The sequence below is a fragment of the Brienomyrus brachyistius genome, chromosome 11 (genome assembly GCF_023856365.1).
Source record: "Brienomyrus brachyistius isolate T26 chromosome 11, BBRACH_0.4, whole genome shotgun sequence".
NCBI lineage: Eukaryota > Metazoa > Chordata > Actinopteri > Osteoglossiformes > Mormyridae > Brienomyrus > Brienomyrus brachyistius.
Genome location: NC_064543.1, coordinates 27,910,385 through 27,922,753, shown reverse-complemented (window position 1 = coordinate 27,922,753; position 12,369 = coordinate 27,910,385). Strand labels below are relative to the sequence as shown.

At 49.6% G+C, this 12,369-nt stretch overlaps 1 protein-coding gene across 1 annotated transcript in view; it reads right to left on the bottom strand.

Moving 5' to 3' along the window:
• The window catches only part of slc22a18 (solute carrier family 22 member 18), a 65,148-nt gene that overhangs the window by 40,928 nt on the left and 11,851 nt on the right, over positions 1-12,369 (bottom strand). The window lies entirely within an intron of this gene.

Sequence of the window (12,369 nt, the reverse complement as noted above, 5' to 3'; positions counted from 1 at the left end):
GCCAGCAGCCCACGATTGGCTGAAACAGCTGAGGTGTTCAGACTGACCTTGAGAGCACCGAAGTATAAAAGACTTCAACAGGGAGATAAGGAGGAATGAGGAAGGGATTGCGCAGGGTTTCCTGCTGATTACCATGGAAAACCCCACAGCTCTGCCTGAACAGGTCTCACGTGCAGAGAGCTTTAGACGGGCTGTGACACCAAGCCGGTGCAGGAGTGAACAAGGCACTCTCTGTCGACTGGGCCGCGCCCCAGTGTCATGTGCAGCTTTACTGAAGGGCGTCCATTTTCCCTGGGTGTGATTGAAAACCAGCAACCAGGATCCCATCAGGAAATAACCTGAATGGTGTGATCAAATTTTCATAGATGCTCAAGAATACAGAAAAAAAACCTTAAGCACCTGAATAGGTCCTTCCTTGCTGCATTTAAAAGTGACAATTCACATTGACTTATTTGTTCTTGAATATTTTCAAACAAGAGTCACTGCTTTCTGCTCTACATATACATTAGATTGATGATAAAGATTGAACTGGCAAACACATACTTGAGAAAGCAGGGTCAGCCAGTCCCTGGAGCAATTAGGGTCATGTTCCCAGTGGCGAAGTCATTCTGCAAACCATGCGGCCACAGACCACAGAAACATACATACATAGTATAGGTGGATTTCTCACGACCTGCACCTAGAAAAAGAAATGTTTGCTAAATAAATGGAAAAAAAACTAAGGAAAAGTTTCAAAGGTTTTAGCTTTTCATTGGAAGGTGTGTGCCATGGCATGCCTCTAACTGCCTAAAGGTTCTCCTGAGAATGACTCGTGTGTGTGCAAATTTCAAACAGAAAGAAGCATGACTAAATATTTTGGTATATATCAGTTCTGCTCAATTCAGAGGACAGATCATGCTACATTAAACAGATAAAAAACTCCACTTAATGTCTTCAGAAATAGCAGATAACATGCAAAAAGCAAGAAAAGAAGTAATACAAAAAAATGTGGGTTTCTTTGAGATGAAGTGGGAACAGAAAGCATTCTGCCCAATAATATCTCTGCAGACAAGAACATGTGCTACAGCTAACAATACAGTAGAGTTCACCAACCTCTGATATCTGAGCTCATACATTTCTCATGCTTTCAAAAGAACAGCCAAATGTACTTCAAAAGCTTTTTAATTTGTGGCATTTTATGGGTAGATAGTCATAGGTATTCCACTATAAAAATACTTGAAATAGTTTTTCTCAAACGCTTTGGAGCATTTCTCAAATGACAATTAACATTTGCAAAAAAACAAGTGTAATCCCCACACCATAATGTCACTTCTGCACAGCAGAGCATCATTTCTCATTGCTCCACACAAATTTTCAAATGTTTTAATATGTGTGCAAGTTAGTATGGCCATCTAATGTCAGGAGGGACACCATGAGCTACAGACAGGGCTTGTAAACTACCATTTCAACCATTTCAATTAAAAAACCTGGATTTCACTTAGACAGCCAGTTTTGTCAGGGGATTGGTCTGCAAAGGCTTCCCTTGGCCACCACCTGATCCACAATGCACCAAACCCCTGACATTCCTCTTGCGGGTGATGGACCCAGTGCGTACCTCTTTTGGGCTGGGTCCGGCTGGGCCCCACGGGCCAAGGCCTGGCCACTAGGCGCTCGCCAGCAGCCCCCTCCCCCAGGCCTGGCTCCAGGGTGGGGCCCTGGTGACCCTAGTCCGGGCAAGGGAGACGAGACCTTGGTAGTATTCTTTCTCATCAGGGGTTTTTCAAATTGCTCTTTGTCTGGCCCCTCACCTGGGACATTTTTGCCTTGGGAGACCCTACCAGGGGCTATTGCCCCCAACAACATAGCCCCCAGGGTCACTGAGGCACGCAAACCCCTCCACGATAAGGTGGCAATCCAACGAGCTTCGGTCGACCTCAAAAAGGTTCTGGCAAACCATCTGGAATATCAGGAGGCAAAAGCAGCTTCTGGTTATAGTGGAGAGGGGGTGCTGTTGACCTCACCTGAGGACATCATCCGGAGGTGAAAGGAATACTTTGAGAACCTCCTCAACCCTGCCTCAGTTACATCTACGCACACTGCCTTTGAGACATTTGAGGGCATAGAGCCTGAGGGGGCTGGGGTGGACTTGCCCGTCACTGGGGCTGAGGTGGCCAGGGTGGTTAAAGAGCTATGTGGTGGCCGGGGACCGGGGGTGGATGAGATTGGCCCGGAGTACCTAAAGTCTCTGGATGTTGTGGGGCTGTCATGGCTAACATGCCTTGTTAACAGCATGTGGAGGTCAGGGACAGTGCCACTGGATAGTCAGACCTGGGTGGTGGCCCCCTTATTTAAGAGAGGGGACCGGAGGGTGATCAAACTTCTCAGCCTTCCTGGGAAAGTCTATTCCGGGGTACTGGAAAAGAGGGTGAGATTGATAGTCAAATCTCGGATTCAGGAGGAATGCAGTCTTCTTCCTGGCCGTGGAACACTGAACCAGCTTTATACCCTTGCGAGGGTACTGGAGGGGGCCTGGGAGTTTGCCTGTCCAGTCTACATGTGTTTTCTGGACCCTGTGGTGCTCTGTAGGGGTGCTTTGAGAGTATGGGGTTCAGGGCTCACTACTGAGGGTGATTCAGTCCCTGTATGAACGCAGCAGAAGCTTGGTCCGCATTGCCGGTAATAAGTCGGACATGTTCCCAGTGTGTGTTGGGCTCCGCCAGAGTTGCCCTTTGTCATCGGTCCTGTTTGTAATATTTATGGACAGGTTTTCTAGGTGCAGCCAGGGTGTTGAGGGTCCAGTTTGGTGGCCTCAGGATTGCGTCGCTGATTTTTTGCAGATGATGCTGTCCTGTTGGCTTCATCTGCTGGGGACCTCCAGTGTGCTCTGGGGCGGTTTGCAGCTGAGTGTGAAGCAGCAGGGATGAGGATTAGCACCTCCAAGTCTGAGACCATGGTTCTCAGCTAGATTGCCCTCTTCAGGTCAGGGAGGAGGTATTGCCTCAAATGGAGGAGTTCAAGTGTCTCGGGGTCTCATTCACAAGTGAGGGTAGGCGAGATCGAGAGCTGGACAGACGGATAGGAGCGGCGTCTGCAGTTTTGCAGGCGCTTAACCAGTTTGTCGTGGCTAAGAACTGAGCCAGAAAGCAAAGCTCTCGATCTATTGGTCCATCTTCGTCCGAACCCTCACCTATGATCATGAGCTATGGGTAATGACCGAAAGAATGAGATCCTGAATACAGGCGGCCTAAATGAGGTTTTAAATGGGGTGTCTAGGCTCTCGATGTCAATCATGAAGAGGATGGGGGTAAGCCTTCGGGAGCATCATCCCTAGAAGAGTCAAAACTCTTGGCAAGCTAATAGGATTTCATGGATTTGATCAGCTGGTCTCTCAATGCAATTGACACCATCTTCTCGACGAGAAGCCTAGGTTTGGGGGAACCTGACTGTCCTGCAGGAACGTACGCAACTGGCTACACGATGGACGGATGGAGGAAGTGGAGGGTTGTGTGCCTGGCAGCTCTTTCCGTGGAAGACATTGAAGACATCTACCTATTCGGAACCATGATTACAGGTATTATGCTGATTGGATTACGCATTGCCCTGGTTTATCTAAGATTGAAGAAAAAAGTGACAGCCGCTCAAAACCCCACTAGGCTGGCCGGAATGATTGGGCAGACCTGTTAGCACTCAGACTGTGACAACTGGATAACATCACTGTGACTATGGATCGCAAATTGGAAAACATCATGGAGAAGCTCACGACTTTGCAAAAATTATTGGATGGCGGAGACTAGCGTGGACATTAGGGGAGCGGGAAATTACAGCTTCTTGCCCGAAAACCCAAACAACCCTATCCTATCAGGTTTTGGCTCCCCCCAACCAGCACTGGCCTCGGCCAAGGCCGCTGCTGAACTAACAACTCCCCCAGAAGAATAAGGCAGTGAGACTCTCTTGCATTCCTCTCCCCCAATCCCAAGGACTGACCGCACCCTCCCCCCATCCCACGCCTTCGCCGCTTTATACCCCCAGCGTGAACAGGTGGGTCTGTGACCAGCGCCCTCGTGGCTGCAGGACCGGATGGCTGTTTGTCTATGCTGGACTACCTCCATTTCCCCATTTCCCTCATCTGTTGCCAGTTGTGTCATTTTATGTTGTAAGGTGTAGTGACCATGTGCTTATGTTGCTGAGGTGTTTTTTTCGGTTCCTACAATGTACTCCCCACTGGAGTACAGTCTGTGGGCTGTTTTTTTATTCTCCTCCTCTCTCCTCATGTTATTCTGTTTCTTTTCTTCTCTCTGTTTGCCCCTGTCTCCCGACCTGTCTACCCCCTACTGTGATGTTTGTGTATATGTATGGTCGGGTTGATAGCCAGTTTTTTCGCTGGTACTTGTGACTAGTGACATGGTGTATTGCAACAGCAATAAAGGGTTCTCATCTCATCTCAACAGGGTCAGTCCTGCTGGGGATCAGGGCTGGTGTGGTGGTGAAGCATTGCCTGCTGTATGGCGGCACTTGGGTCCCAGTTTGAGTCCCAGTGGCACCCCACCTGAGTAGGCATGTGGAATGTCTTGTCTCTCAAGCAAGATAACCATCTTTCTCTGCTGTCGGGGGAACTTCATAAACTCATTTCAGTGGTAGCACTCTCTGAGGTATGCAGACTGGGGAGTGACCAGATCTCTGTAGATGAGTATACCTACTTTTGGTCTGGTCGGTCTGATGGCTGCCATACTTCCTGTAGCAGATCAGCCCCTCTTGATGAAGTCAAATGACATTCCTTTCAACAATCGTATTATGAGACTCAGGCTAAGGCACTCCTTAGGTGACTTGTCTGTTGTCTCAGTGCATGCTCCAACCACAGTGAGTAATGTCTCATTAAGGGAGACATTTTACTCACAACTTCGCTCGGTGTTTGATGGGTGCCCACGAGGTGACACTCATCTGTTCATGTGTGACTTCAATGCAACCACTGGCACTGACAGAGCTGGCTATGAGGATTGTGTCATTCCCCATGGTTCTGGAGACCAGGGTGAGAGTGGCTCCATGTTCCTTGACTTTGCGAAAGGTCAGGGACTGCAAATTGATGGTTCCTGGTTCCAATACCCTGAGTCACATCATTGGACTTGGTACTCCAATATTGGTGGTGTGATGAAGAAGATTGATCACTTGGACAGATCCTGAAGGCTCCTGCAGAACTGCAGGGTCTACAGAAGTGCCCAATTTGTGAATTCTGATCACAGTCTTGTTGTTGCCACTGAAAATTCAGCGTAGATCCAGTAGGTTACCTAGGAGAATGAGGCTGGACTTGGCCAGAGTCCAAGATCAAGCTGTTTCTGATGGGTTCTGATTGGGGCTCCCGAGAGACTAAGCAAGGAGTGTCTGGTATTGTGGGTATCCTAGATGAAGACCAAGGAGTGTGTGGGTGCTCTCTATATCTTTGCAAGAGGACGAAGTCCTGGTGCTCCCTGTCTTGCTGTATGGCTGTGAGACTTGGCCACTATCCAGTGAGCTGGGACGAAGACTGGACTCCTTCGGTACTGTGTCTCTTCGGAGAATCCCGAGGTACCGCTGGTTTGATTTTGAGTCAAATGAGCGGTTGCTAGAAGAGACCCGAATGAGGCACATTATCTGCATTGTGAGGGAGCGTCAATTACAGTACTACAGCCTAGTGCTGGGCGGTATACCGGTTCATGCCGAAAACCATTTCTTATTGTTATGATATGAATTTTTCTTATCTCGCAATTTCTGGCTTAAATAGCCTTCACAACGTTTGGAAAATGGCGCAGCTGTAAACTGTTTAAGGGGGGACCTTTTTCACTGCTGCACCACTAAAAATGTACCATAAAAGATCAGAAACGGAAGATATAGCTGATGCAGGAACTGAAAATAATGAGATACTGGGGTTGTGAAAATTCGATTCTCAGATACCAATCGATTTAAAAAAATTGTATTTGATTAGATACTGATTTTCACCATTATTGATACCAACAGTGCGATTTTCACCTCATTCGCCAAACTTCACACAGCACCACTACAGTGCAGGTGTGTGTGCACGCATGCACACACTCGCGCAGCCCCTCCCCTCCTCTCAATAGCCAGTGAACGCATTCACGCTGGTTTATGCACACATTCCGAGTTGGCTGAACACGGCACATGCTGCAGTTGAAGGCAGCAAGCTGCTTTAGTGAAAAAATGCACAAGTGCCATTTGGAAGTATTTTGCAGACAAGCATGGAAAGGCTAAGGATGTCAATAAGCATCTATGCAAACAGTGCTACAAAGTTGTGGCGATGAAGTCAAGTAACAGGTCAAATCTGGTGAAGCATCTTAAAGACCGACATCCTGGTCTTTATGAGAAATTTTGTGAGGTCAGTAAATCTCGTGTTCCAGCAACACTGAACTAAACACTTATCAAAAATGATAACTTGGCCGACGCACACCTTAACATTAGCCGTTTATCTATAAGCAGTTAGCCAACAAACACGTTAGCCGTATGTTATCATTAAGGTAGCAGATAAGCGCAATGGCTAATAATAAAATAATATAGTTAATGTGGGAACAACGTAAAAACGTAAAACAAAAATGTGTCCTGTAAAATTCTGTAAAATGTGGTAAACGCCCAGTCATACTTAAAAAAATACTGTGAAACCGATATAACTTTGAAAAATACCGTGATATAAATTTTTGGTCATACTGGCCAGCTCTACTACAGCCATGTGGAGCGATTCCCTGAGGGTCAACCGACTCGCAGGATTCTCATTGCTAAAGATCCGAGCGACTGGACCAGGCCAAGGGGACGCCCACGTAACACCTGGCTGCAGCAGATGGATGGACATTAGGGCTGCAACGATTCATCGAGTAACTCGAATAACTCGATTACAAAAAATCCTCGATGCAAATTCTTTGCTTTGATGCTTCGTGTAATCTGCATGACTATGTACTGCTTACTGATCACCGTGTTTCACTCGGAGGATTATTACAGTCGTGCCTCGCCACTTCACGCTTTGACTTTCACGGCTTCACTCGATCGCGGTTTTTTGTATATTCATTAAAAAGTTGATCGAGACAGTATAAATGATACATCACTATGCATCGGAAGTATCTTTGCTCTTCGTAATTAAATGTACAATAATAATATGATATTTGTAACGTGTAATATGTCTTATTTTCTCTTATTTTGTCTAATATATTGGGTAATACGAGTGTAATTGTCATGACCTGCCGGTACGATCCTCTTGTGTGCCATGCCTCCTTATTAATCATGTATGCAACCCCGATTGCGACCAGCTGTTTTCTGTCAGTTTGATTCGTCTGGTTTATTTAAGTCCATGTCAGAGTCTGTAACCCCAGGTCTGTCATTGACGTTTTGATGTTACATGGTCCTGTGTCCTGTATTTGGAGTGAATCCAAATAAACCCTTCGATACTGATTCCTCATCTCCCCGTTCCTGCTTCTGTGTCCAGCAATCATAACAGTAATGGTGACTAAAGGGTGTTATTTCATGAGACGGTTCCATTACAGAGATGGTGAACTCAGTTGGAGTGATGGAAAACAACAGCAGTGCTTGTAATCACTACTAAACCTGGTAAAGAGCTGGCGAGAGTCCTTAATCAAACCAGCTGTTTAACAAGCTGAAAGGTGAAGGAAAGGGATATTTTCAGCTGCTCCCATCCACCGCCGTTTGTCTTCCACAGCAGCAAAGCTACAGTAAAGCTATACAAGTTAAAATAGAAGATGTTTTTATGCAGATAAACTGTATGCAGATAAGCTTAGACACAATATTTAAATTTGGCAACTGGCAGCAGGCTGACAGCAGCCGTCACATTTTGTTGCAGTGACAGTGCAGTGCAGAGTCTAAAGGGGAGCATGAGGTTTACTCAACTAGATCTATTACAAGGCTTTAGTAATATTATTTTGCAGATTTAGATTAATATGAATAATATTACATAATTATCATAATATAAATAATATAATATAAAAATTACCAACCGCCCCTCCCCCAACAGCCTAGGACCAGTAAAACTGTGAGACACTGAATTGTCCTACTGCCACATGCTCCTTTAAAGGCTTACACACACACTTATTCTGTAACACACAAACACATTCTCACATTCACTTACACACACATGAACATGTACATTTATGCCGTATCCATCCATCCATCCATCATCTCCCGCTTAATCCGGGGTCGGGTGGCGGGGGCAGCAGCCTCAGCAGGGAGACCCAGACTTCCCTCTCCCCGGCCACTTCGTCCAGCTCCTCTGGGGGGACCCCGAGGCGTTCCCAGGCCAGCCGAGAGACATAGTCTCTCCAGCGTGTCCTGGGTCTTCCCCGGGGCCTCCTCCCAGTGGGACATGCCCGGAATACCTCCCCAGGGAGGCGTCCCGGAGGCATCCTGATCAGATGCCCGAGCCACCTCATCTGGCTCCTCTCGATGCGGAGGAGCAGCGGCTCTACTCTGAGTCCCTCCCGAATGACTGAGCTCCTCACCCTATCTCTAAGGGAGAGCCCAGCCACCCTGCGGAGGAAACTCATTTCGGCCGCTTGTACCCGCGATCTCGTTCTTTCGGTCACTACCCAAAGCTCATGACCATAGGTGAGGGTAGGAACGTAGATCGACTGGTAAATCGAGAGCTTCGCCTTTTAGCTCAGCTCTCTCTTCACCATGACAGACCGATGCAGCGCCCGCATGACTGCCGACGCCGCACCGATCCGCCTGTCGATCTCCCGCTCCATCGTTCCCCCACTCGTGAACAAGATCCCGAGATACTTAAACTCCTCCACTTGGGGGAGGACCCCATCCCCAACCCGGAGAGAGCACTCTATCCTTTTCCGGCTGAGAACCATGGTCTCGGATTTGGAGGTGCTGATTCTCATCCCAGCCGCTTCGCACTCGGCTGCGAACTGCTCCAGCGAGAGCTGAAGGTCACGGCTCGATGAGGCCAACAGAACCACATCATCCGCAAAAAGCAGAGACCTAATCCTGAGGTCACCGAACCGGACGCCCTCAACGCCCTGGCTGCGCCTAGAAATTCTGTCCATAAAAACTATGAACAGAATCGGTGACAAAGGGAAGCCCTGACGGAGTCCAACCCTCACCGGAAACGAGTCCGACTTATTGCCGCCCATGCGGACCAAACTCTGGCACCGGTCATACAGGGACCGAACCGCCCTTAAAAGGGAGCCCGGTACCCCATACTCCCGGAGCACTCCCCACAGGACCCCACGAGGGACACGGTCGAATGCCTTTTCCAAGTCCACAAAACACATGTAGACTGGTCGGGCAAACTCCCATGAACCCTCCAGAACCCTGCTGAGAGTATAGAGCTGGTCCACTGTTCCACGGCCAGGGCGAAAACCACACTGCTCCTCCTGAATCCGAGGTTCGACAATCCGGCGGACCCTCCTTTCCAGGACCCCCGAATAGACCTTACCAGGGAGGCTGAGGAGTGTGATCCCCCTGTAGTTGGAGCACACCCTCCGGTCCCCCTTCTTAAAGAAGGGGACCACCACCCCGGTCTGCCAGTCCAGAGGTACTGCCCCCGATGTCCACGCGATGCTGCAGATACGTGTCAACCAGGACAGCCCCGCAGCATCCAGAGCCTTGAGGAACTCTGGGCGAATCTCGTCCACCCCCGGGGCCCGGCCACCGAGGAGCTTTTTGACCACCTCAGCGACCTCCACCCCCGAGATAGGCGAGTCCACCCCCAAGTCCCCACACTCTGCTTCCATATTGGAAGGCGTGTCGGTGGGATTGAGGAGGTCTTCGAAGTACTCCCTCCACCGACCCAAAACGTCCCGAGCTGAGGTCAGCAGCGCACCATCCCCACCATAAATAGTGTTGATGCTGCACCGCTTTCCCGCCCGGAGCCGCCGGATGGTGGACCAGAATCTCCTCGAAGCCGTCCGGAAGTCGTTCTCCATGGCCTCACCAAACTCCTCCCACACCCGAGTTTTTGCCTCAGCGACCGCCAAAGCCGCATTCCGCTTGGCCTGCCGGTAGCCGTCAGCTGCGTCTGGAGTCCCACAGGCCAGAAAGGCCCGATAAGACTCCTTCTTCAGCTTGACGGCATCCCTTACCACCGGTGTCCACCAGCGGGTTCGGGGATTACCGCCGCGACAGGCACCGACCACCTTGCGGCCGCAGCTCCGGTCAGCCGCCTCCACAATGGAGGCACGGAACATGGCCCATTCGGACTCAATGTCCCCCGCCTCCCCCGGGATATGGGAGAAGTTCTGCTGGAGGTAGGAGTTGAAACTCTCCCTGACAGGGGATTCCGCCAGACGTTCCCAGCAGACCCTCACTATACGCTTGGGCCTGCCAGGCCTGGCCGGCTTCCTCCCCCACCAGCGGAGCCAACCCACCACCAGGTAGTGATCGGTTGACAGCTCCGCCCCTCTCTTCACCCGAGTGTCCAAAACATGCGGCCGCAAGTCCGACGACACGACTACAAAGTCGATCATCGAACTGCGGCCTAGGGTGTCCTGGTGCCAAGTGCACATATGGACACCCTTATGCTTGAACATGGTGTTCATTATGGACAGTCCGTGACGAGCACAGAAGTCCAATAACAAAACACCGCTCGGGTTCAGATCGGGGGGGCCGTTCCTCCCAATCACGCCCCTCCAGGTCTCACTGTCGCTGCCCACGTGAGCATTGAAGTCCCCCAGCAGAACAAGGGAGTCCCCAGGAGGAGCGCTCTCCAACACCCCTTCCAAGGACTCCAAAAAGGGTGGGTATTCCGAACTGCTGTTTGGCGCATAAGCGCAAACAACAGTCAGGACCCGTCCCCCCACCCGAAGGCGGAGGGAGGCTACCCTCTCGTCCACTGCGGTAAACCCCAATGTACAGGCGCCCAGCCTGGGGGCAATAAGTATGCCCACGCCCGCTCGGCGCCTCTCCCCGCGGGCAACTCCAGAGTGGAAAAGGGTCCAACCCCCCTCAAGGAGACTGGTTCCAGAGCCCAAGCCGTGCGTCGAGGTGAGTCCGACTATATCTAGCCGGAACTTCACAACCTCGCGCACCAGCTCAGGCTCTTTCCCCATCAGAGAGGTGACATTCCATGTCCCTAGAGCTAGCTTCTGCAGCCGAGGATCGGACCGCCAAGGTCCCCGCCTTTGGCCGCCACCCAGATCACTTCGCACCCGACCCCTATGGCCCCTCCCATGGGTGGTGAGCCCATTGGAGGGGGGACCCACGTGCCTTGTTCGGGCTGCGCCCGACCAGGCCCCATGGGTGTAGGCCTGGCCGCCAGGCGCTCGCCATCGAGCCCCACCCCCAGGCCTGGCTCCAGGGGGGGGCCCCGGTGACCCGCGTCCGGGCAAGGGAAACCGTGAATCCAGGATTTTTCTCATCATAAGGGGTTTTTGAGCCGTGCTTCGTCTGGTTCCTCACCCAGGACCTGTTTGCCTTGGGTGACCCTACCAGGGGCATAAAGCCCCAGACAACATAGCTCCTGGGATCATTGTAACACGCACATTTATGCCGTAGTTTAGGATATATGTATACCGATAGAATAACCGATATACTACTCGATTACTAAAATAATCGACAGCTGCAGCCCCATTTCCCGAGTGTGGGACTGGACTGTGTGTCTGCCAGGGGGGTTGCCAGCTTGGATCCAGAGGAGTTTCAGCATGTGGTGGGTGCAGCAACGCTCTGCATCAGCGCATGCTTCCCATCCTGACCTGACCTGATCATAGTGTTAGCCACCACATGCAAAACTGTTAACTATGTTTTTAAGATGACTTAAAATATATTCTATAAATTGCAGTGATACAGCATTGTTGTGTTTTTGGTTCCCACAATACATGATTTTGTTGTCCTTGTATTGCTATTTTTCTGTTTTTGTATTATACAGTGCTGTGTGTTCTGTTAGCTATTGTACTGTGTCTTGAAAACTGCAAAAGATACATGTGCATGTGAGTGCTTTCTCATGCCAGTGAACTTCACACACCGTAATGAATAGTAGAGCCTTTCAATGTTGAAACTGGTATCTTTGACATGAATGAATATTAATTTGCTAAAGAAAAATGATCAGTCAATGACAATGAGAAAGTAGGAACCGACGATCGTTCAGAATTGTTGAGCTCATGGTTCATGATTGACTCATGGTTAAAATTACGCTGATTGTACTTTTTATTTTGGTGGCACCATTTGCTCTAGAAACATGAGATAATTGTTTTGGGTGAATGTGCAACAAAACCATAGTGTTGTGATATGCATGAACTGTTTTGAGAAATGCTCTTATAGTCTTGAGAATGTTAATTATGTTTCATGAAATGTGCCAAAGCAATCAAGAAAAACTTTGCTGAAGATCTGTTTTCTGTCTAACTCTGGAAGAAGATGTAAAAGATGTGACATTTACCCTACAACATTGATCTTAAACCCTGC